We start from the raw sequence: 25,180 nt of genomic DNA on the forward strand, positions 1-25,180 counted from the left end.
GTCTTGTCTGTCTTTTCATCTATCTCATCCACACAGGGCCAGGCACTATGCTAAGCAGTGCAGAAGAATGACACATGAAAGCAGGTACTCATGTTCTTTGCCTTTAAGAAGATTTACAGACCAGTGAGACTGACAGGAAAAAACTCAAGTCAGCGGGGATAAACGCAAAGGCCCTGAGGCACGCAGAGCATCACGTGTTTGAAAAATGCAAAGGGTTGCAGTCTGGCTGGAGCCCAGAGTTTGAGAGCCTTTGAAGAGTTACATAAGCAAGCATATAATAAGAACCTCTCAGGCCACGGTAAAGATTGTGCTTTAGTCTCATCAGCAAAGCAATGGTGTGCAGAACAGCATCATCAATTGTATTTTCAAATGATCCCCCTGACTGTGGGTAGGAGAATGTATTTCAAACTGCCAAGAATAGCTGCAAGGAGATCCCTTAAAGAGTGAGCTGGGAGGGGAACAGCATGGATTAGCTTGCTGAGAGACAGGGAGAGAAGGAGGCAGAGTTGGGGGAATCCAAAGTGTTGCAATAAGGACTTGGCAATGAACTGGGAGGAGACAGGGAAGTGTCCAGGAGGCTGCCCAGGCCTCTGGATTGTGCAATGCTGAGATTGAGGTCACCGTGAAAGGACCAGGTGTGCTGTGTGCGAAGGCGAGGTCATGGCAGATGGAGACTGAATTTGTTTTGGAAGCTGAGTGTGAGATGCTTTGATATATTTAAGCAAAGATATCAAAGGAGCATTTGTGTATGAATCCAGACCTTAGAATACAGGTCTGGCCAGGAGATGGAACAGTGAACCCCACAGTATTCACCTTCTGAAGCTCCTGTGACAAACTGCCAGGAACATGATGTCTTCACACAGCACGAAGCTTCGCTCCCAGTTCTGGGGGGTCAGAGGTCTGAAATGAGTTGCATGGGGCTCAAATCAAAGTGTCAGCAGGGCTGGTGGAGGCCCCAGGGTGAATCTGGGCCTTGCCTCTTTCCACTTCTAGAATTTGCTTTTGGGCTCTTCCTCCCTATTCAAAATTAATTGTCTAGCGTCTGATTCTCTCTGTGTGTCTTCACATGACCTTCACATGACCTGTTTCTTATAGGACCCTGGTGATCACATCCGGCCACCCAGTTAGTCCAGGAGGTTACCTCACCATCTCAAAAATCCCTAACTGAATCACCTCTGCAAAGCCCCCGGCCACGGTGTAGGGCACCGGGCTCCCAGGTTCTGCAGACTGAACATGGCCACCTCGGCAGCTGAGCCACCGTCCCACCCCTGGCAACCCTGCCTGCATAGATGGAGGGTCATGTCTAATGCCAGGCGGGGGGTCATCTGACTTGCTGCACATGGGGCCGCAGTCCCTTGAAGATCTCTCCAAGACGCATGTTGGTATCCCCATTTTACAGATGCAGAGTCAGGAAAGGAGACTCCGAGGGACTTAGGGATTGCAGAGCTCATGGAAAGTCGAACCCAAAGAAAAGTGTTTTAAAAAGCCCATTTGTACAACTATCAGAAAATAACCTTGCCTGAAACTCAGCCCAATTCCAGAAGGAGTCAACCCATGATCGTATGGTTCTGAAGCCCTGCATTTCCCTTTATGCTGAGGCACTTGCTTTTGTGGGATCCCGCCCCTTCCTGGGGCTCTCTCTCCTCTTCCACACCTGTTTTCCCTCATTCACTTTGGGCACCTGCTTAACTCCTGTTGACTATCTTCTTATAGTGACAGTGGCGACTAAGAGGCACATTTGCAGGGGCCTGTGACTTTGTGTTGTATTTCTATGTGTTGTATTTGCTTTTTTAAAAGGAGCGCAGTCATGTTGCACTCAAAGTAAGCAATGCTGGATGACAGAATTTTTCCCTCACCATGGCAAGTGAAAGGATACGAGCAAAGAGTCCCTCCTGAACCCCTCACCCACCTGCCAGATTCATGGGTGGGGACGCAGAGACACAGGTTCATGACTGTGGCAACCCTTTAGACAGGAGGTGACCTCAGAGCCCAGGGCCTTTACCACTTTCTGCAGAGGACCAAGGCCCTAGGCTGTCCAAGGAGATGAGTGAGGTGCAGTTTCAGGCAATGGAGTTTTCAAATAGTAGTTCAAATTGGCTTTTCTGGAGAAATCTTTCTTTCCTTCCTTCCTTCCTTCCTTCCTTCCTTCCTTCCTTCCTTCCTTCCTTCCTTCCTTCTTTCTTTCTTTCTTTCTTTCTTTCTTTCTTTCTTTCTTTCTTTCATAACCCTTTTCCTTGGGTTATTTCTCCCTGTCTCTACTCCCAATCATGATGAGCTCGAGGAGGCCCAGTGGAGGGTGGCCGTGCTTGCTCTAGGTGTTTTTAGGATGCAAAGCCAGATCCGCTCAGCTCTACATGTCCCAGCCCAGCCCACCTGGGCTCCGTGTACGTTCTTTGGCACATCAATCCCTGGGGGGGAGACAGCTGGAATGTGCCAGGGTGAATGCTCTGCTATCTTCCTGCCAAGTATCTGTCCGTGCCTGATGGAGGGACGTCTCAACATCTGGGGACAGGATATCTCCTGAGCTCTCTTTTTACCAGGGGCCTGACTAAAACTGGCCTGTTTTCTAAACCATTTTCCAGGGAACAACACGAAACATGCTCTGAGATGCAGTATTTGAAACTTTGATTATCTCTAAAAATATGAAGATATGCGGCCCTTGGGCTCCTGTGCATTCCCAGGTGGTGTTGGGCTGGACATTCAGTGCCGTTCTGCCCGGTGAATTTGCTTCAGAAAAAGCTGACCATCTTTCCGTGTCTGTGTGGCACACTGAGATGTGATTCTGTTAGAGATCAGCCTTCCTAAAGCCCTCCTTTCAAGATGCAAACATCATTTCTCTGTCCCTGATGACAAATTACAAGTAGTCACCCGTTTATCTGAAATGTCAGTTTCTGAATTTTCAGTTAAAAGGGTTACATGGAAAATTCCAGAAACAAAAATTCCCAAGTTTTAAGCTACCTATGTTTCTGAAGAGCATGATGAGCTCTCACGCTGTCCCTTTCCATTCCTCCCGGGGTGTGGATGGCCTCTTTGTCCAGTGCATCCACAGGTACACAGCCCCATTTGTCCACTGGGTGTCTCGGTTATCAGACTCACGGCCACGGGACCCCGTGCTGTGTCCAAGTAACCCTCACTCAACTTACAGGCCCCAAAGTGTAAGAGCAGTGATGCTGGCCATTTTTACCTGCTAAAGAGAAGCTACAAAGTGATTCCTTTAAGGGGAGAAGTGGAAGTTCTCAAGTGAATAAAGAGAAAAATAATCTTATGCCGAGGTTGCTAAAATCTACATACATACTTGCAATCCTCTGCTTCAGTCCCCTGCGTCATTGGGATGATAAGCAGACACTACTGAGCCCACTGATCATGCCATTTCCCATCCCCAACAGATGCCTGTAGTTTGTATCCCTTGACAGAGAGAGAGAGAGAGAGCTATCTTTATGTAACTTATCATCATACTTTATTATAATTGCTCTATTTCATTGTTAATATCTTACTTGCCTAACGTGTACGTAGGAAAAAGCACCATGTAGCAGTGATTTGGTAGGGTCTGGGGTGTCAAGCAGCTGCAGGGGTCTTGGAAGGCAGCCCCTGAAGATAAAGGAACTACCCCAGAAGGCTCTGCTCACCACTTTCACTCACCATGAGTCTCCTTGCTCACGTCAGGAGACCCCTTTTTCCCTGCCTTTGGTAGACTTGATGTTAGGAGGCACAACATACCGACTTGCTTCAGTTGAACTCGACAATTTTAGGCTTAAACATCTGCACTATTAGATGTCATGGGGAACCCAGAGATAATAAATGGCACATCCCCGCCCTCCAGCAGCTCCCCGGTAGACTTTCTCCAAAGCTCAGAACCACGCCTGAAAGCCTTCTGCTCCTCAGGCCCAGTTGCCTCTTTGAGGCAGAGCTGCTGCTTCAGTGGCTGGAATTCTGGTCCCTTCACAAGTGAGACCCCTGAGGCCAGGACGCTCACCTCCGAGGTAAACTCTGTCAGGTCAGTGTGCGTCCTGGCCTTCATGCAGGAGAATCACGAATACAGCATTCTTTGGAGGAGAGCCTGCTTGGCTCTGGTTTCAGAACAAAGTTGAGACACTAACCTTATTTTTTTAAATGGAACTGATAGAACATGGGAGAACTTTGAGTTCTGAAGAACTGTTGAAAGTCACTGAATGTAGCCAGGCGCAATGGCACACACCTGTCACATAGTGACCTGGGAGGATGAGGCAGGAGGACTGAGAGCTCAAGGCAGGCCTGGGAAACTTAGCCAGATCCTGTCTCAATCAAATCAATCAAATTAAATTAAATCAAAGGCTGGGGATGTAGCTCGTGGTAGAGCACACCTGGGTTCAATATCCAGTACCAAATTTAAAAGAAAAAGAAAGCCACTGAATGTGTAAGAGCACAGAATGGTCATTTAGTGAAAGAGCAGGAGGTGGGGGGAGAGCCTTTGAGAAAGACAAGTACCTATAAGGACCTATTCTTTGCTAGTCCAACTGGACCATTGGTTGGTTGGCTCTGGGGTCTGTGACATAACTTTACCTCTGCTTTTTAGTTCTAGGACAGCCAGCCTCTCGCCAAATACTGAAGGAGGTAAGGTGTCTTTGGGCCTCTGCCCCTCCCATGGTGCCCTCTTCTAGAATCCAGATCTCGGCTGCTGTCTCCTAGTCCTGTGCCAGATAGCAAGTTCTCCATTTTATTTCCTGGTCAATTTGATTTCTCCATTCCCTTTTCTCTCTCAGCTCTGGGAATTGAACCCCAGGGCGGGTGTGTGGGGGGCTCTACTGTTGATCTGCATCCCAGCTCTGAATTTTTTGCTTTGAGTCAAGGTCTCACTAGGTTGCTGAGGCTGGCCTCAAACTTGCAATCCTCTGCTTCAGTCCCCTGCGTCATTGGGATGATAAGCAGACACTACTGAGCCCACTGATCATGCCATTTCCCATCCCCAACAGATGCCTGTAGTTTGTATAAAGTGCTGATTGTGTGCTGTCAGGGTCTCTTGACTACTCATGTACACCATGCAAGCTAAGTCCTATAATCAGTTCTGCAGACTAGAAAAGAGATGCACAGATAGAACTATAAATTACTGTGTACCTACTACGCTCCAGATGCCTTCAATACATAACCACAATTTCATACAACTTTTCAAAACACTATTAGATCATTTTCTCTCAAAATACAAGGTATTAACATCAGAGAGGTTGAATAATTTTCCCAAGATTAGCAAACTGGCAAGATGAAGAGATAAATTGTAAGCAGGTTTATCTGATCCCAAAATCTGTTTTTCATGATTCCTAGCAATAATAATGTTTTATTATTTTAAAGCATTGTTACTCTTATTAATTTTTTATTTCATAGTCTTCTAGAGAAAATTTACATTCTATGATGGGATTCTTAGAGATGTCATGTTTAAAACCCTGTGGATTAACATAGTAGTTCAATTTATCAGTAAGGATGCTTTTAGCTACAAGTTTAAAAGATCCGGCAAATGGCATCAGCAGCAGGTGAACAAGGCGATCCATGTTCTCTCTCAGGAGATGCCCAGATACAGAGGAGCTCCACCGCTGGTCAGCGCAGCAGCTCAGCTACGTCACCTCGGCCCCAGCCCCCAGCCCTGGTCTTCTGCTCAGTCATTGTCTTCTGCTCAGTCATTGCCCTCTTAGGTGGCTCCCCAGATGGCACCAGATGGTACTGCTCTCTCTGTGCAGGTGTCTAAGCAGGTAACAACATTCAGAGGCAGAAAATGAGTCTGTTAGACTTACACACCTTTTGAGGAGTGAGAAAGCCTTCCCTGAGTCTCAGTGACAGACCTTCCTTGACATCTCTTTAGTCAAAATTTTGTCGAATGCTCATGACTAAGCTAATGGCTTTCCAAGGGGATTGGAGTTACCATGTTCCACTCAACTATCCTGGGGCTTTGGTATCCTCTGAAATAATTAGCTTCTCAATGTATGAATAAAATCAGGTGATAAGGCCAAGGGACAGAGGAGAGTGGCTGGCGGACGGGAAGCAATAGTGGTGAGCATGTTCAGGCCCTGGGATCTAGCGGGATAGGGATGGAAATCGATTCTAGGTCATCACGGAGGGCCCTTGGCTTCTTTGAGCCCAGACCTGCTGGGGGGTTTGCTGTGGGAACAGAGAGTGTACATATTTGGGGAAGAATTTTCACGTTGTCTTACAGTGTTACAAAGAATCCAAGTTGATTGATTCAAAACCATATGGCAAAAATTCAGATCCGACTCCTCAGGGCCACTTGGGCTGCTGCACTATGACCCAGGGTCTCCGTGGAGTCGCGTAGCCCAGTGCCCCAGCCTGGTCATGGTCTGGCTTCGCCCACTGTGGTGCCTTTTCCACGTCAGCAGGACTGGCCTCAGGGAACTCACTGCCGAGAGTCCATTCTCTGTACAAAAAAGATGATTCTTTCCGTTAAAAAGTCATTTTAAAAACTGAAATTGCTGTAATTAAATAAGTGTATCTTTGACATAGTCACAAATGTACTGTGTAGAAAAAATAGGTTTTGGAGTCAGACAAGGTTGTTATTTCACGTTTACAAAGGCTCGCTGGAGGTCCGCGAGCCAGACAGTGGGTTTAAAGCCCCAACGCACATCTGTCAGCTGCTTACCCTGGGAGCACTTAGCTTGCCCCCACCTCCCCACGCTGGTTTCTTACCTGCAGCGCATCCTGTGGTAGTATCCTCGTGATTGGGCTTAGTGAGGCAATACATGACAAATCTCCGGGCTGAAAAGTGTTGTTTATTATTAAAACGAGTTAGATGACTTATGAGAATGGTTTGAACTCTTTGAGACTCCGTGTAACCGCATCTACTTCTGAGGTTCATTAAGATTAAGTACAGAAAATTCAGCCCTGCTTCTACTTCACTCACTCAGTGTCTGATACTATGCTGTGGAAGTCTTTGCCTTCCAAAATTCATGTTGAAACTTGGTCCCCAGCTTGAGGGTGTCAGGCGGTGTGTCCTGTGGGAGTTAAGACATGTGGAAGGAACTGCTTCCTTGCCCTCCTGCCAGCTGAGTCACAGCAACGAGCGCCATCTTGGAAGCAGAGGGCAGCCCTCACCAGACACCAGTGCAGGTGCCTCGAACGTCTCAGCCTTGGACTTCTCCTTCACTGGAAGACTGACTGTCACAGGGTGGGGGAGTCTCACTTTCCCGGTGGACTCCACGTTTTGCAGAGGGTGAGTCTGGGCTCTCAGAGTCTGGCTTCACCATTTATATTCCCATTAAGTCACATGCTTCTCAAGAGCAGAGCCAAATCTTATTTATTCTGTCATCAATTGATCATGCCTCGAATGGGATGGAGGAGAGGAAAATGAGATCATTCCCGAGGTCTGCTGTGCCTTTTTTCTTTCTTCCTAAGCCAGAATTCCGAGTGTCTGCACTTTCTCTCTTAGTATGTAAGTCAGATCCACGAAGACCAGCTAGCACTGGGCAGGGAGCACTGAGTATCTCATAGACCTGTTTCCTGTTTTCTTTGCTCTGTCTGGGGCCAGGTTTTCAGTTTGCCATGCAGGATGGGGTTGTGCGAATTGTATTTTAGGTGGATTAACTGAAGCTGATGGTGACGGCTGTCCCTAAGCACACTCTGCCCAAATCACTTATTTGGCCTTTCCCATGGTCACCTGACTTGCTTATAAAATATGGTATATGCCACATTGGATCAAAGCATGATCCATTCTCTCTGCCCTTAACTAACCTTCTCTCCCTAATGCCATTTTAAGGTAAGGATTGGGGCAGGACATAAAAATTTCATGGCTTATGTTTAAAAAGCAAAATTTAAAAAAAATTATTTGCAACCTGTTATGGATTTACCATAATGAATAATCCTAATGTTTCTTGCATTTCTGTCTAGGAATGTTGAGGTCTTAGTTCAAGGCTCAAGTTGGCTTCTCCTGTGGTTTTGCAGATGCTGACCTGCTTCCAGCCTGCATGTTAGCAGACCTAAGAGGCCTGGTCTACCCAGTGGCTGTCTCTGGCTTCCTGCAATCCCTGCTTTTAACCTTTGGCACCCTTAAGCACCAAATAGTTTTCAAGGCCCTTTGTCCCTGGGAAAGAGCCCCTTTCACTCAATACACAACTTCCCGAAGTATGAGAAATATGTTTGTCTAAGATCTAGTAACTCAGAAGCTTCACTGAACTGTCCTTTCCTGGAGAACCAAGTAAAGGATCTGATGACTCCTACTTTTACTTCGGCTCGGCTTGGATGGGCATCCATGGAAACAGCCTTTCTTAGAGCAGTTTGGCCGTACAACTTTTGTTTGTATTTCTCAGTCTCCGTACTCACCCACCCTTCCCTTTACTGACCTTTCTCTGAACTCCTTCTGAGAGTAGAGTTTGACTGGGGCTTTGTTTTGTGCTTTGGGCAAAAGTTTTGGGTCAGCTGAGGTCATTTCTCATTTTATCTAAATCAGTTTGTCCTCCTCTAATCTCAGTGGAGAAACTTCAACCAAAGTGCATTTACACATAAGTCTCAGTTTTCATGGAGTTTGTGCTGACAAAGGAGGCTCAATCCTTATTCCTGAGGGCATTTAACCTCTTCAACAATGTTTCATTAAATTTTTTGTAAAGAACGTCTACTTAGTCATTTAAGAAATTGGCTCCCTTTCCTCTGACTCTAGGAGCCTTTCAGCTTTAATCTAGATAGTGTCTGGAGCACTGGGCAAGGAGGCAGGATCGGGGTGGTAGGGGGGGAGCCGTCAGTAGTCCAGAAAACTGATCTAGTCCTGACCGTGCTGGGATGTGCAGCCTCGGGTAAGTCTCCAAAGCCCAGGCCACCCATCCCAATAAATAGGGGGTTAGAGGATCAGGAGAGATTTAAGGCTTCTTAGACTCCAGGTTCTGTGTTGTGATTGAGAGGGGCTCAAGGGAAATCCAAACCCCTGAAGAGACCCAAGGGTCCTGCACTGGCTGCAGAACTTGCCCTTTTCTGCCTGGTTAGTTAGGCGAGGGCACTGCTTGAGGTCCCAAGGACTGGAGTGACGTAGAGAGCCACAGGGGACTCTGGCATGTGGGGGCTGGCAGGCCATAGCAGCTCTTGTACTAACCTGCTTCTTTTACAGGGAGGACGCTGAGGAACACAACACGGGGGAGAGGTGGCTTGAGCCTTGGTGGGTCTCCCCCTCCCTAGCTGGCCTCAGAGTCTCTCCATGGTAGATGTTGCTAGTGTCATGCTTTGAGTAATTCCAATTTAAAAAATCTCTCTCTGTGAAATATTGCCAGTTCGCTGGGCTGGCAACCTGTGCTGGGTTCACAAAATCTGGCTCCATCCATAACCGAGAAAATGGTGAAGAAAGCACCCAAGCACAGAGATACCTTTGCAAAGTCCACCCGGCTCTTAGGGGTCCATTGGAAAGAGAGAGCTTGCACCTGGGTCCTTCATTTTTATAGAGGGGCACACAGAGGGAGGTTCGATGGTATGTTCTTTCCAAATAAGGCAAGGGTCAGGTTTCAGGGGGTTGAGTCTAGAGCTTCGTGATGTCTTGTGGTCAGTAGATTGTTGACATCTTGGCAAGTCATACCCATCTTGGGTGCCGGTGGGAACACAGGCGGAGCAAGAGGAAAGTGGCACGTGTGTTGGACAGCCCAAAGAGCATGTGACACCAGTCCAGTCCTCCCATATGCTCCGATGCTCATGGCTCCCCCACACAGCCATGGCTGGACCGTGACAGAGGCAAGCCCACGAGACCACTCCCTCCCTTCTCTGCTGGGATTATAATTGCGAACCAGGGAAGACTGTGGGGCTCACCTCCCAGTTGCTCAGACACATGCATGAAAAATTTAAAACGGCACCGGTGTACTTTGTAGACACTGAATCTAAAGATGGGTCCCCAAGGCAGCAAGGTTCAGAGATGGGTTTGGGGGAAGTGATTGGATCAGGAGGGCTCTGATCAGCGGATTAATCCATTCATTGATGAATGATTCAAATGGACTACTGAGAGGTGGGAGCAGGTCACTGGGGGCATGCCCTGGAAGGGGTTCTCTTGCTCCTGGCCCCATCTCTTTCCTCTCCCTGCTTTCCAGCTGTCCTGAGCTGAACAGTTTTCCTCTCCATACATCCTGCCTCATGTAGGCCCAGAGCAATGGAGCTGGCCAACCACGGGTGGCTCGGAAACCATGAGCCAAAATAATCTTTCCTCTTCTAAATTGTTTCTCTCTGGTATCTTGTCACAGTAATGAAAAGCCAGCTAATGCAACCACCTTGTGTGAGGCCACAAGAATTTTATGTCTTCCATTTTTGGGCTGGTTCCACACCTGTGAGCACTATGTAGTAAGTTCCAGCCTGAAAAAAAATGTATCTGGGTAGCTGTAGTCCAACTTTATTTTGGAAAATTGAATAGTCAGAATTGCTGGTGATGGAAAATGTATCAACCACATTAAAGAACTTGGTTTTGTATATATTCTCCACCTCCAAATTTGATTCATTTCCAATGTTTCTCAGGCAGCGAGGACAACACATTACATTTGATCAGTCGTCACATTAGCTTTGGATTTTACCACAAATATACATATGCCCTTCATGATGCAATCTTGTTTGTCTCACATTTGGGGAGTGAAAATATCACATACGTGAGCTTTTCAGGGAATTAGTACCTTTATTTTCTTCAAAAAAGCAGAAACTTAATTTTAAATTGATCATGTTTGATGGGGCATTTGATGAAATACACATTTTCTAACTAGAGTCACCTTTGGATGTTTTCACATCTTTTGATGGTCAAGCTTCATTGTGAAGATCCATTGTCTCACAGCCCCTGTAGCACAGTGATCCCTTGGGCTACCGAGGGACGGGGCCATTTGCTTCATGTTTGGATGCCCCAGGAAAATGCATATTTGTGTTCTGTTGTATTGGTGTGAATGGTCTGTCTCCTACAGGGTTCTATCATGGATAGCACCATAACTTTTAGAACCCTTTCACTCACCTGAGAACTCATTGTCTGGGGATTCAATACCAGATAAGCTGATCTATCAAACCATGGGAAGAATGAGCAATAAGAATCTGATAAAGACTTCCGTGACTCCAGTGCATGGGGGGATGTTACTGCTCCAGATCTCTTCTATTTGCTTTAGCAATAACTAGCCACAGGAGGAATTTTCTCTAGGGTTTACAGCCATATATTAGTTTCCTAACTGGTACTTTGGGTTAATTTGCTTACATTTTCCTAAATAATAAAAAAATCCCTTAAGTCATTCTTGGAGCTGGACAAGTTATGCATTATGAATGACTGGGTAAATATATGAACAGAATTCAGCCACACAAAGCACTTTCTCCAACCATCCATTCCATTTCTGTGAGGCCACATGGTCTATGGGTCAGAGAACCAGCTTCATACCCACCACTACTTGGGGTCCTGCCCAGGTTCACCACTTCTTAGCTCCGAGTTGAGCAGTTCACTGAACTCTTATTTTCTTCACCTACAAAATCCATGTGTAATAATACCTGCTGCCTGTGAAGTGGAAATGAGGTGTGACAATGCATACACCGTTTTTCTCTGGGGCCTGGCACACGCTGAATGCCCGGTAAACAGGAGGCCTGATTTAAAGCATGCCTTCCTCTTACCTTCTGGATTTCCTTCTCTGTTCCTCGGGGCTGGCTAGCTGCTGTCATGGGCAACAGCTGAACACCAGGGAACTCACATAACAGACGCTTATTTCTGAACTGCTCACAGCTCGCTCGGCAGTGAGTAAGGGAGAGTCTCTGCTCCCCAGGGTCATCTGGAAACCCAGGTTCCTCACAGCTTGGGTTTCAGATCCCCTTGGGCCAGAGCAGCAAATGATGGCCACATGCCTGTTGTGTGGCCCACGAGCTAAAAATGGCTTTTACCTGTATCAGTGGTTGGGTTTTAAATGATTATGAAAGCACATGTATGATTTCTTTGGTTTTGCTTCTTGTCCCACAAAACCTGAAATATGGACTTTTTGCCCTTTAAGGAAAAGTGTGTTCACGTCTTCCTAGGATCATAGAGCAGAATCCTCCCCTGGGTCCTTTGTTGGAATGTCAAATTGGACAAAGGGAGAAAGGCCAGGCCATGTGTGAGACTTTTAACATTTATTAGTGCCTTATGGTTTACAGTATACTGGGGTTCATGTCGACGTACTCACAAATGCATGTACAGGTTTGCTCCACGTCAGGCCTATGCTTCCTCTTCCCCTCCCCTCCTCCCTCTCCCCGGTCCCTTCCTCTACTCGACTGTCTTCCTTCTGTTTGTTTATTGATTGTCAGTTGGTGCATTGTGGTTATGTATAAGGTTGGAAGGGTTTGTAATAGACCCGGACAGGCACATAGCCTAACTGGCCACCTCCACTCCCCAGTTCTCCCTTCCCTCCTCTTCCGCCTCCCCGGTAGTCCCTGCTCCCCTCCACTGCTCTTCTATTTTTGCAAGATCACAGGTAGGAGGTTTTCGGTAGGTCACTCTGGAAATCGCATGCATTATTCTCAGCATGCTCTCTCTTTCATGAGCCACACCTTTGGAATTGCATCTACAAAGGCTTTGCCATGTCCAAGGCCATCTGGATTTTCTCCTAGCTTCTCTTCTAGGAGTTTTGTAGTTTCAGGTCTGAACTTCATTTTGAGTTAATGCTTAGGAAGAGTGCAAAGTCTCTGTCTCAATTAATTTTTTCATGTGAATATTAAATTTATATAGCATCATTTGTTGAAAAACTACCTCTGTCCCTCTTTATTGTCTTTGCTCCTTTATCAAAGATCAGGTGGCTGTCTTAGGGCAGGACTGTACTTCTGTGATCTCATTGTCATTCCACTGATCCTTTGATTCCTTTGTGAATTCCACACTATTTTAATTACCATAGCTACACCACAAGTCTTGGAGTAGAGTAGTGTGTCAGTCACCTGACTTTGCGGTTTCTCTTCAATAGTGAGCTGGCTCCTTTAGCTTTTTTATTTCACCATAAAAATTCTAGAATTAGTTTATCAATAACCATGAAATAACTTGTTGAAATTTTGATTGGGATTATATTGAATCTGTACATAAAATCGAAAAACTAAAATTTGGAAAATATTGACTCTTCTTATCCATGAACATGGAAAATCTCTCCATTTATTTAGACTTTTTTTTTTTTTCATCAAAGTTTTGTAGTTTTTCTCCTGGAGATCTTTTACAAATATTGTTAGACTTCCTACTAAAGTACTCCATTGTTGGGGTGCTAGTGTGAATGGTGATGTGTTCTTAACTTCAAACTCCACATATTACATGCTAGTATACAGGAAAGGCACTGGTTGTGTGCCCTCCCTTCTGTCCTTGATCCTGCTGTAACTGCTGGCTAGTTCAGGAGATTTTGTTGTTGTTGATTCCTGTGATTTTCTGCAGAGATGATCTGTCATCTGCAAACAGTTTTTATTTCTTGGTTCCCAACCGATGTGCTTTTTCTTGTCTTGTCTTCCCTATCTTCTTGCGTCACCCGGGACTTGCAGTATGACTTTGAGAAGGGGTGGTGAAAGGTCAGGCTGTGGTTAAACACTTTGTCCTAAAGGTGGGCCCTGTAAGGAAGATTGCTCTGGCAAACATCTTTCAAAATGGCCTCTTTCATCTTCTTCCTGCTGGAAACGTGAGGGGTCTTCTCCAATGTCACCACGAGGGACCTGGTAGAATGGAGGAAAAACTTACAAACCCCTGCACCCTGTGCCCTGATGGGGTTCTCTGTAGTGCTCAACTCCCATCCACATTGAGCTCCCAGGAATCTCTCCATTACACTTTAAGTTTTCCTGCCCCCAAACTGGCTCCCATGGCAGGTCCTGCTTCTGGGTTTCTGCTCCAATACGTTGTGATTCTTTGCATTTGTCTGTCTCTCCAAATAGAGGAACGTGATTTGCCTGGTGACCTCACTTTTCAGGGTGTGTGTTTGTTTGTTTTTCTTATTGTTTGGATAGGAATGGAGAATCTGAAGCTCTTCCCTGCTAGTCTAGAAACCAGAAGTGTTAAAGAAGAATTCTTACTGAAGCCATATGGGCCTAGAGACATCTTTGTGGGAAAGGCTTTATATTACCTACTTAGTTTCTAACAGACATAAATGTATGCTTATTTTCTGTTTTCTCCTCATGACAGCTTTTGTAAGTTATGTTTTTATAGGAACTTGTCTATCTAAATTTTCAAATGATGGTTGTCACAAATTGATAATAATTTCTTCATTTTGTAGTAGCTGCAGGACCTTGATGACATCTCTTTTTTCTTTCATGATATTGGTTATTTTTTTTCTTTATTCATCAATCTTGCTAGGTGTTTATCAGTTTTATTAAGCTTTTCTAAGAATAAACTTTTGGCTATGGTTAGTTATGTCTTTGGAACACTTTCTATATCATTGTTCTCTATTTTTTTATAATTTCCCTCTACTTCTTTTAATTTGCCTATTATTTTGTTTTGCTTTCCTCTTGAAATTATATTCATGCTGTTTTTAGTTTATTCCACTATATATGTTTGAGGACTACAGATTTATCTGGTCTAATTATCACATTAATTGTATCTTACAAGTTTTAACATATATTTTAAATTATCCATTTAAAATATTTTTAATTGTTTCCTGATATTTATTTTTTTAAGCTAGGGTTTATTTGGAAGAATACTGATTAATTCCTCTGTATTTAAGAAATTTTGTGTTATCTTTCTGTGATTTTTTTCTTAGCTTAACTCCACTATGGAATAACAAATATACTTCGAATTATTGAAATTCTTTGACATTTGTTTAGAAATATTTTTACGAACCAGCATAGGTCAGTTTGGGTAAAAGTTCTATGTATCTTATAAAGAATATGTATTCTTATATTGTGCAGCATTATCAATATAATGTATCTATATTCATTATTCTCTTCATACCCACAGATACTTTTTACAGAGAGAGATGCCTCTATATAGCTATAGGTTTGTGTCTGAGTCTCTAATTTTGTTTATCATGTTGTTTAAATCTTTTGTATGGTTGTAGAATTTAGTTTCTGAGACAATGTTGTTGAGTGGTCTTCTAGGATTGTAACGTCATCTCTCCTCCTTTTACTTGTATCTGTTTCTGCTTCCGACATTTAGAACTTATTCTAAGAGAGGTGTGTAAACTTTGGCATTGTTACATCTTCTTGGTGGGTTGGCCATTTGACACTTTGAGATACCCCTTCTTGGAGCCCCGTCTTTTAGGTCAAGTGCACATTGTCTGATATACCGTAGCTCCACCGGCTTTTATTTGGTGGGTGTTTATAAATCATAGTTCTTCACATTTTCACTCTCAGCCTTTCTTTATATTTCAGTTGTACTCCTTGTAAAAACATATTATCATGTTTCTTTTATTCATCTCATGTGGTGATTTTTATTTTTAATCAAAGTATTAATAAACACATATTTAATATAATTTGTAGGTAAAATCTTTCATTTTAAGTACGCATTTTCTATTTTAATTATTTGTGCCACACTTTTAAATTATCTTTTTTCCCCTTTATTTTCCATTAATAAGCATTTTTGTTATTTTAAGCTGTCTTTCCCTCCTTAATGTTGTTTGTGACATATTTTTAAATATTCCTTTGAGCTGGGTCAGGTGCTGCCTGCTTGTAATCCTCTCAGGAGGCTGAGGCAGGAGGATCTCAAGTTTGAGGCTAGCCACAGCAATTTAGTGAGAACTTGTCTCAAAATAAAAAAGAAAGGAACCAGGAAGGTAGCTCAGTGGTAAACCCCTAGTACCACACACACACACACACACACACACACACACACACACACAAATCCTATTGGTGGCTCTCACAGAGATTACAATAGACACCATGGCTAACATAAATTAGTAGCTTTCCCACTTCTCTGAAAATTCAGAGCCGGTTTCATCATCTTGGAATTCTCACCTTTACCCCTGCTCCTTTTATGCCCCTGGTGTTGTGTTCCAGCTGTGGGTAGGACTGAACTCTACGTGGTGGGATCGCTGGTGTGATGCAGTCGGCTTCCTTCTGTGCTCCTCTCCACTCCTTTCTGAATTTTATGCTTTATCTGAAGTCTCTCTCTTAATCCTGAAGGAGGTGTTTTATATTTCTTCACATATGTCCTGGCCACAAATAACCAAGACTTGGAGGCAGGGTAGAGGAGCCCAAATGTCTTCATTCCATCGTCACAGTGGGGATGCGTTCTCTGGGCACAGAAGTCTAGATTAGCAGTTATTTTCTTTCATATTTTAAATCTGACATTCGTTGTTTTATTTGAGAAAACAGATGACAGTTTTATTTTGCTTTTTAAAAAGTCTTCAGTATTTGTTTTCTGACTGCTTTTAAGATCTTCTCTTAGACTCTGGTTTTCCACAGTGTGAGTGTCTAGACTGTGTGTGTGCACGTTTGTGTGTGTGTGTGTGTGTGTGTGTGTGTGAGTGTGTGAGTGTGTGTATCCTGCTTGGGTTCTAGAGCAGTTCTTGGAACATGTTTTCCATCTTGTCACCTTGTCCCTTTGAGTCAACTCTCCAGTCTGTAAACAGGGAATCTACCCACATTATCGCCTTTCAAATCTTTCAAATGTGGAAGGTGAAGCCAGGCTCCTCACCCTGGTCACAAGGCCTCGTGACCCACCTGCATCCTTCTCCTCCTCGTGGCCTGTGCCATCCAGACCTCACCTTCCCCTCGACTGAGGTGCGTGTACTAATCCCACCACCATCTTCCATGCCTCTGTGTCTTGGTTTCTGCCACACCCCCCTGTCTGGAACCTTCTCCTCTTATCTCTACGTGTGCATCCAAATCTCCATCCAGAAAACACCTTACCTTCACAACTTACCTTAGACGTCAGCTCTTCCAGGAACCGTCTCTGTGGCTCCAGGACACGCTGCGCCTGCACAGCCCACGTGGACCTCCATGTGGTTCTACCGGCTTCAGGTCCCAGTTCCTCTTCCAGGAAGTAGCCTCCTCCCTGACGACGCTAAGTGCGAAGCTCCCCGGGAGCGGAAACTGGAGATTACTCACATTTTAACGTCTGGTGCTTAATCCACTGTCTGTCACATTGCAAACAAGTATCTGGGAACACGTTAGAGAGTATCAAAATAAACAGGCCCCACTAAATATCTCTTTCTCAGTATTTGCTGAGTCCTTCCTGTGTCCAAGGCGCTAAGCCAAGTACATGACCCCTGATAGGCCCTTTTACCTTGGTGGTGACCCTGTGAGGTAGGGGCTGTAACCACCCCATTTTGCAGCTGAGGGTATTGAGGCTCAGGGAGGCCACACAATTTGTTCAAAGCTACAAAGCTAGGAAAGGGCAACACTGAGTTTCACACCCAAGCCTGTGGGACTGCAGGGCTCAAAGGCTTGCCCACACCATACAGAGGGCGGACGTCCTCAGCCACCTCTCCAGCTCTCGCCACCCCTGCCACTGTCCCCCAGACTGAGCACCGATGACTGTGCTATCCCAGGAGAAGGCTGTTGCTGTAACATGGTGGCCCTCTGTAAATGCTTATCAAAGGGTTAACAGAATAAATGAGAAAGTGCCATTTTTACCACGCCTGGATTTAGCAGGCGTATTTCTGACTCAACCAGTATTCCTGAGGCATTATGAGATTGGAATGGGTTAGATAACTTAAAATAAAGAAATGTAATTCAAATTCTCCTCAAGATGGAGGTGTGAATTAGACTCTTGGAGACAGAAACCGCCCTATTTTGGGCCACCTGCGTGGGTGGGTGAGTGGATTCTTTCAGCCTGTGACTGAACGTAATGATGCACTTGCTACAGGCACAGGAAGGCGCCAAGCCCGAGGCCGGGTGGTCTCCCTTTTCTGAAAGGAGAACAGGGACAAAGTCTTGATGTACTCGTCCACTGTGGCCTCCTCCCCCCAGAGCAGGCTGAGGAGCAGTGAGAAGGCTGACTCCCAGGGCACCTACCTTCCTCCCCCCAGGGCGGCTGCCTCAGGGCCACCTCAGAGCACCTCCTTCGTGCCCAGCAGGACAGGGCACACATGCCTGGCACATCCAGCTACCCACTGGCACTGTCCTGGGCAGCCTCCGGAGGCAGCCTCATCCTGCTGCACAGGGAACCCCGGCTTGGCTTCAGCAGCAAGGTGGGGCGGCCCTGGGCCACAGTCCTGTCTTCACAGCCACTCGTCCAGGGTCAGCTCCTCTCAGCTCCAGCCAGGGCCTCCCCGGAGGATGACTTTCCTCCACCCAGAAGGCAGGGTGGGGGGTCCGCCTGAGGGAGACTGAGAGGGTCTGTGGGTGTGGCAGCTGCTGTGCAGGGACAGCAGCCTCTATCCTGCCTCCGACTCACTGCAGGGCTAGGTGTGGAGCTGAAGGAAACCACCGTGACCACTGGGATCAAAGCCTCTGACCAAATCAGTCATGCAAATTGGCCTGCTAACTTAAGGGAGTTGAGAGGATGTAGACATTAAGGTGGAGCCCAAGAGACACGGAACAGATAGGTTTGGGAGACTAAGAGGAGTGCATCGGGGCTTTTATTTATTGAGGACGTGAACTCCTGGCGATACCTACGATTTGCCCAACAGGCTGTATTTTTCCAAGCACGTTAACGCCTTGTCCAGGTTGATCCTCAGAGCAGCCCATGAAGAGGACAGCAGCACTGTAACCCTTTTGTCCAAATGAGGAAGCAGAGATCCAGCTTTCAGCCACTCCTGTGGGAGGACGGGTGGGGCTGGGGCTGAGACTTGCTCTTCTGGTTCCAAATATTTGGTCTTTCTACTGCAGTGAAGAATCCTGACCTAAAACCCTGGTGTATTTGGAAGATGACAGTCTGATTAAGTCAGCTCTCTTTCTACTCTGCTATACCTTAGCCCTGGGGTGGGGACAAGGAAGGTTTGAGGGGTTTCTGCGATTGGCTTCTGTAGAGGAAGTCGTGTTAAATTATCCCTAGCACTGTATTTAATCAAGAAATTGTGTAGCAAGCACATCCCTGCACCCTGACCTGGGCAGGTGCCGCCCCACAATCCAGCCTTCCCTCTCCTCCCACAGTCGGGGAGACTCGGGGGATCTGGCACCACAGGGGTAAAGTGGAAGTCTGTGGCAGGACCCTGGTATCTAGGAGCCCAGAATCTAGCCCTAAGAAATGGAAACGCACACAAATGACATCCCAGCTGTTTCTGAAAGTGCACTTCAGATGGAGCCCTGAGAGCAAGCGCAGCCACGGAGCAAGCCACAGGAGCAAGCCACAGGGGCAGCCACAGGAGCAAGCCACAGGGGCAGCCACAGGAGCAAGCCACAGGGGCAAGCCACAGGAGCAAGCCACAGGGGCAAAAAGCCACGGAGCAAGCCACAGGAGCAAGACACAGGGGTAAGCCACGGAGCAAGCCACAGGGGCAGCCACAGGAGCAAGCCACAGGAGCAGCCACAGGGGCAAGCCACAGGGGCAGCCACAGGGGCAAGCCACAGGAGCAAGCCACAGGGGCAAGCCAGGCACAGCTGAGGGGCTGAGTTGGCGGATGCATCTGTTTCCATGTGAGGGGATAACACCAGGAACAGCCACAGGGGCAAGCCACAGGGGCAGCCACAGGGGCAAGCCACAGGAGCAAGCCACAGGGGCAAGCCAGGCACAGCTGAGGGGCTGAGTTGGCGATGCATCTGTTTCCATGTGAGGGGATAACACAGGCCGAAGCTTAGGGGCTGCTGGGTCCCTGTGAGACAGCGGAGGTGGAGTGGGAGGGCGAACCACCCCTCAGTCTCTCCAGGAGAAATGGGAGGCCAGGCCCAAGTGGAGGTGGGGCAAGGAGCAGAGGCTTAGCCTTGGTGATCAGGTGGTGGGAGCCAGTCTGTACTGCTGACCTGACCTGGGGGAGGGAGCTCGGATGCATTGGGGTAGGAGGCTTCTACCTGAGTGCTGTGCCCTCCCCCCATCTTGGCAGGCTGATTCCTGCCACTGATCTTCCTTTGAGAGAGTTCCTATTTTCTCTTCCTTTTCTTGCTTGGTGCATACTTCTTCTTATGGCGGATTCTGTATTTTTAGCACAGGCAGTTGCTGTGGCAACCACTAGAGCGGAACATTTTGTTTCCCAAGAACAAATGCTTGCTTAAATATTCAAGCAATTTTCTGTTGTTCAAAGGGGCTGAGATTTTTAGCGTATTATTCAGACCATCTGAGTGAAATTGGATTTTCTCCTTTACTTTTAAGGGTTTCCATGGTGTTCTCACACTTTTCCAGGTTGGGAGGGGGTCGGGATTAATGTTTACGTCAAGTGTGGAAATCCCTCTTCAAAGGGGAATACGGCATAATCTTATGATGCCCCTCCACCCCGACTTTCTTTGGAAGATGTCAACAGTAAGTGCTGCAGTCAAGTAGGACGGCGCTCGCTCGTTTCTGCACTCGTCCCCTCCTTGAGAAGGGAAAATGCATTTAAAGTACCCCGTGTAGCTTTTCAATAAACGGGTGCCATCCTTCCCATGTCCAAGGTGCCTCAGATGATGTAGCATTGAAAAGTGGCTTTTTACTCAATGTTTCGACCTCTCCGTACTTTAAGGAAATTGTAGGAATTGCATTTACCATGAGTCTTCTTCCCCCACAAGAGTGCAGCGTACACACTGTAGACTGTGGAAGGCAAACGTGTCCCTGTTTTGGTATTTGAGGTTCTAGATCTTATTTCAGACTCCAGATTTCGTTCAAGCACATTGGAGTGTAAGGAAGGATCGCCCACACATCTAGATAAGAAATTCTTGGGTTTGGTCCATGAAAGTAGATAGAAAAAAATAACACCATTATTTCTGCTAACTTCGAATTGAGGTTTAGCATTCCCTTTCCTCACCAACATAGGTAGCAAATCAAAAGTCTAATAGAGACTTTATCTATGAATCCTACTGCATTAAATTCTTGAAATGACACCAAAATTCTGTGCTTGCTCATCACTGCTTTGAAGTCACAATAATTGTTAGAAATGCCGTATAGTGCAATGTTCTTGCTTCTGGAGATAATACATGGTTTCTACAAACTCAAAAAATTATTTTTAGTGTTTTGAGAAATGTATTTAAATATAACCTCCTTCCTTTGAAACAGGCTCCATTGTATTTTATGCATTTAAAAACAATATTCTGGAAGAGGGTCTGCAGGTTTTCCAGACTGTCACCAGGATCCGTGGGACACGCAGCATCTTGCAACTCCCCATCCACATGTCAGCACCCTGATGTCGCCATCTCTGCATCACAGCCAGCTGTGTCTTCCCGACATCATGTCACATTCCTTAGTAGCAGGATCTAGACCCTGTCAAAGCAGCCCTGGCTCTTTTGGGGAGGAGGGTGTCTTTGGCAGGAGCTGCTGGTGTGATTCACTGTCCCCTGGAGCATGTTCTGCATGCTGCTGTTCACAGCCTTTGAAAGCCACATGTGTAACTGACCAATGAGAGACAGCCCTGCAGACAGAGGTGGCATCAGGGGAGAGCAGGCCTCAGAGGTCATCGTGGGTGTTTCCAGCAGGAGGAGACAGAACAGGAAATAGTCTGTGCTGACCGGAAGCCAGCGAGGTGTTCTGGGAGTGGGAACTGTCCCCATCTTAGCTGCTGCAACACCGGGTGGTATGATCCACAGCCGGACACTTGGGGAGGCTGGACAGCAGCACCCACTGCTGATGTCCGCAGTGTGCTGGCACTGCCCATCGCAGCTCAGGGCTCTCCACCTTGGTGACCCTCTGCTTCCCGGGTCTAGCGCTCGCTTCCCTGCTGTAATTGAACCTAGAACCTCACTGGCTGGGATTCTGAGCCACGCAGTCGTCAGAAGACGAGGAGAGCAGGTGCAGCGGAGGTGGGAGCAGGGCACCCAGCCGCACCCAGCCTGGGCCGGGGCCCGCTGGACAGGGTGAGGCTGGATGTGGTTACACGAGCTTCAGTAGCCTTGGCCGGTGCCTTTGGGAAGCTCATCTAGCCTCCTCTGAGAGTCTACTTTTGCATTTACAAAGGTTCAGTTTTCAACTACACTGTAGGATGATCAAGGCCTTCTGAGCTCTGATTCTTGGTATTCTGGGAATATGGCTCCTGAGAATTCAGTTCCTTGAAATGAAGACGGACTTGTCCATTCTTATGTCTTGGTGGATGCATGGGACCCTGGGAAGCAGAGCCCAGGGCAGTGGGCTGAGGAGTCTTCTCTTCTTGGTACTGGGCATTGAGTCCAGGGGTGCTTGTCCACTGGGCTACCTCTCCAGGCCCCTTTTTTATATATATATATTTTTGAGACAGGGTTTTGCTAAGCTGCTGTCCTCCAACTTGTGATCCTCCTGCTGCAGCCTCCAGCATCACTGGGGTTACAGGTGTGTGTCACCAGGCCCGGCTGGGCTGAGGAATTCCAGAAGACCCCCTATCGCTTACTCCACAGAGGGCGTCCGTCTTTCCCCTGCTGCATGATGGTGGGCTGCCATCTCTTCTTACACTCCAGCTTAGTTGACCCACCAGGTGGGAAGCGGTGACTAATTCCACAAGCCACACCTCAGGGTGCCATCACTTTATCTGAGACTCTTATCAGTTATTTGCATTCCTCCTGGAGGGCTTGGGATGTAATTTCTGGTCAACCCGAGGTGTCCATGTGTGATGTAACCAGCTCACAGATCCTTTCATTGCTCTCACTCGCCTCCCCCCTTCTCCGGCTTTACCTCTGCCCCTTGTGAAGTGGAGGAAACAGGCCAAGGACAGGAACAGCTCCAATACTCCCGGGAGGTCGAAGCAGAGTGGACTGGACAAGAGGTGGCCGTCACGGCTCCATCAGGTCTCTTAGCTCTCCCGGGGGCTCCAGCCCGGCCTTGTAGGAAGAGTCCCCTTGAGTCCCACAGGCAAGAGCACCCTGGAGGTAGTGCCAACCTGCTTCCAAGGCTGACCTCACCATCCAGAGAGACCCCAGGAGCTTGACAACAGGAATTCCGAGTGGTCAGCATGGAGCCCTGAGCGACTGCCCTCCGTGCTGAAATGGTCCGGCGTAGCTGGGAGACCTGCTTTAGCAGGACTGTCCAACAAGAAGGAACCTGACATTTGATTTCCTGCTTCACAGAGCAGGGCCTGGTTTCCACAGCAGGTCAACAATTCCCTTCCTGTCTTGAGAGCGGAATGCCCCTGGGTAGAGGTGGGGTGAAGTCGGTCTCCCTGGCACCTCAGCTGTGGTGAGGAGACAAGCCACTGGGTAACCCTCAGATGCAGTCCTGAGGACCTTTGCAACAGCAGCTCTTGAGCACTGTTATGTCCCTATCAATGCCAGGGCCACCATTCAGAGGTGGAAATACATGGTTTTTGCCCCCGAGACTTGGTAAGCTGCTCGGAGCGAATGACACATCTCCGTGACTTTCATACGAGTCTGTAATGACAGCCCATCTTTTATGCATGAGAAGAGTTGTTTCTTTCTCTGTGAGTCTGAGAAGATGAGAAGACTTGGAATTTGATTGGTCCTTGAAGGAAATGGAGGAGTTTAATGAGTGAGTAGAGGGGAGGATTCCTGAGGAAGAGCAGAAACATCATGAGAAGCCGGGACTTGATCGGACACCCAGAGTTGAAAAGGGAAGGACATTATTTGAGACATGCCCAGAGTGGCAGTAAGTTTGATGGGTTTTGTTTGTTTTTTGTTATTATTATTATTATCATTTTTCGTACTAGGGATTGAACCTGGGGCACTTAACCACTGAGCCACATCCCCAGCCCGAGTTTGATGTTACTGAGCAAAAGTCCATATAGAATTAGGTGTCTTTAAACAGAAAGTCACATAAAACAAGGCTGTGTATTGACCAGTTGGTAAAATGTGCAACCGGAGGCTCTGAGGAGCCTCGCCCTGTGTCCCTCTTAGGCCCTGAGGAAGGCTCTCACGGTGACTGCGGAGGCACAACCACCAGGAAGAGTGAGGACTGATGGTACCTGTCATCCCTGGATGGCGACAGCAATAACTGCTCAGTGTGGTCACTACATACCCTGTGTCGGGCTTCGTGGAGGGCGTGAGAGACACAGCGACCAGAGGGGCAGACACACTCCCTTCTCTCCTGGAAGATGGAGAGTGCGGAGGGGGATGAGAGAGGTTCGGGGGGGGGGGGGCAGAGGAGGATGCGGCAGCAGGGACTCCGGTACAGACAAGCGCTCTGAGGCGCTCTGCCTGGGGGACTTGGAGGCACATGGTGACGATGGATGCAGTTTGCCCCCGATTCCCTCTTCCCACTGCACACACTGCCTCTGGGGGTGGAAACTGCGGAGGAGCTGGAAGCCGTCAGCGTGAGTCACCTCACTAAGCAAGGACTCTGGATTTTATTGAGATTCACTTTAAACTCCAGGGCAGAGAATGCAGCGAGGGGAGCCACTGCACATGGGGACAGAAATGCCAGAGGCAGAGCTTTGGTCCACAGGCTGTCAGAGAAGGACCTGCCACACAGCAAGAGAAGTCTGTGCAAGCCCATTTAGTCTCTGAAACAGGTGATTTATAGAGAACACCTTCCTCCCTCCCTCTTTCTCTCTTTCCCCTCCCTCCCCCTCCCTCCATCCCTCCTCCCTGCCTCCCGCTCCCTCTCCCTCCCTCCCTCCTCCCTCCTTCCTTTCCTCTGTCTTCTCTTTCTTTCCTTTTCTCCCCCTTCTCCACTTCTGCTGCTCTTCCTCAGGACCCTGGTCCCTCCCCTGGGCCATGTTCAGGGCCCAATGCCTGTTATTTTGACCCATCCCCTAGTGGCTGCCAGCCGTGACCCCATGTCTCTCATTTCACTCTCACTTTCTAGGGATCTGACTGATCTTGGTGACAGAAGCAGCTCCTCGGGGGACTGTGGCTACACGTGCTCTAGCCCTGGAAAGAGCTGCAGGAAACCCCCGTTTTCCTGGTTCTTCTGAAGGCAACAGCACCCTCTGGCCCGGGGCTTTGAGGAGGAGGCACTTCCCAGGTTCAAGGTGCAGGGCACACTGAAGAGCTGCCCTCGGGGAGGCACAGCTCTCTTCACCTGGTCCCGTGGCGCATGTCCCAGTGTGGCCTCTGCTTGGGGAGCCTTCGTTGTTTAGTTGTGGTCCTCACAACCTTCAATTGTGGCTTCCCTGCCACTCCTTCACCTGTGACTGCCCCCAAGTGGGACTGGGCATGAGGATCTGTAGACTTTCTGACGGGAAATAGACCCGAGGAAGTGGTGTGTCCAGGGCCCTGTGAGTGGCACAGCTATGAATGAGAGTGACCTTAGAGGTGCCGGAGCGCAGGGAAACACAGGCAAGGACACACCTTCTCTGAAGGACTCATCTCCTACCTTCCCACGGGCCGGGGGTGGGCTGGGGTGGGGGTGCAGTCGCCTTCCTTTAACTCAGCT

At 47.5% G+C, this 25,180-nt stretch overlaps 1 long non-coding RNA gene across 1 annotated transcript in view; it reads left to right on the forward strand.

Annotated features, from left to right (window-relative positions):
- The window catches only part of LOC308652598, a 184,948-nt gene extending 160,147 nt beyond the window's left edge, over positions 1-24,801 (forward strand). The window contains exon 4 of the long non-coding RNA XR_014022831.1: positions 24,611-24,801. This is a non-coding gene — a long non-coding RNA (uncharacterized lncRNA). The remainder of the gene's footprint in view (positions 1-24,610) is intronic.
- Positions 24,802-25,180: the final 379 nt, after the last annotated feature.

The sequence above is a fragment of the Spermophilus citellus genome, assembly GCF_964194105.1.
Source record: "Spermophilus citellus genome assembly, chromosome: 6".
In the NCBI taxonomy this organism is placed as follows: domain Eukaryota; kingdom Metazoa; phylum Chordata; class Mammalia; order Rodentia; family Sciuridae; genus Spermophilus; species Spermophilus citellus.